This window comes from Bison bison, unplaced genomic scaffold, assembly GCF_000754665.1.
Source record: "Bison bison bison isolate TAMUID 2011002044 unplaced genomic scaffold, Bison_UMD1.0 scf7180017854252, whole genome shotgun sequence".
Lineage (NCBI taxonomy): Eukaryota > Metazoa > Chordata > Mammalia > Artiodactyla > Bovidae > Bison > Bison bison.
The window spans coordinates 724,934-725,749 of NW_011484825.1; the positions used below are offsets into that span (position 1 = coordinate 724,934).

The 816-nt window shown below is 37.4% G+C and overlaps 1 protein-coding gene across 1 annotated transcript in view; it reads right to left on the bottom strand.

The window, feature by feature from the left end:
• TTC17 (tetratricopeptide repeat domain 17) overlaps positions 1–816 on the bottom strand; it is a gene marked incomplete at its 5' end in the record, with an annotated part of 128,678 nt that overhangs the window by 97,262 nt on the left and 30,600 nt on the right. The window lies entirely within an intron of this gene.

Genomic DNA, 816 nt, shown 5'->3' on the forward strand with positions numbered 1-816 from the left:
TTTCCTTCTCCAATGCATGAAAGTGAAAAGTGAAAGGGAAGTCTCTCAGTCGTGTCTGACTCTTAGTGACCCCACGGACTGCAGCCCACCAGGCTCCTCCGTCCATGGGATTTTCCAGGCAAGAGTACTGGAGTGCCATCGCCTTCTCCGTGCCATACTCTAGATTTTTCTAAAAGAAAAAAAAATAGTTGAAGCCCCTCTTACTGTCTTTGAAACCCCTCTCTCCCTCTCAAAAGTTACCCCTACCCTGGGAGTCCCATGGTTAGGACTTGGCACTCTCACTGTCAAGAGCCCAGGTTCAGTCTCTGGTTGGAGAACTAAGATCCTACAAGCCGCATGGCATGATCAAGGGAAAAAATAAATATTATAAATACATAAGCAAGCAAACAAAAGTTACCACTATCCTGAATGTTTTATGCATCATTTTCATGTATATTTGTATAAAATATTACTATACTGCCCTTATCCTCTTAAATATTACTATATATATATCTCCAAAATCAACATATGGCACTGCTTTGCAAGTTTTAAAATTTTATATATTTTGGGATGAAATGTCCTTTAGATATCAATTAGGTCTAACTGGTCTATTGTATCGTTTAAAGTTTGTGTTTCCTTGTTAATTTTCTGTTTAGTTGATCTATCCATAGGTGTGAGTGGGGTATTAAAGTCTCCCACTATTACTGTGTTATTGTTAATTTCTCCTTTCATACTTGTTAACATTTGTCTTACATATTGCGGTGCTATGTTGGGTGCATATATATTTATAATTGTTATATCTTCTTCTTGGATTGATCCTTTGATCATTATGTAGTG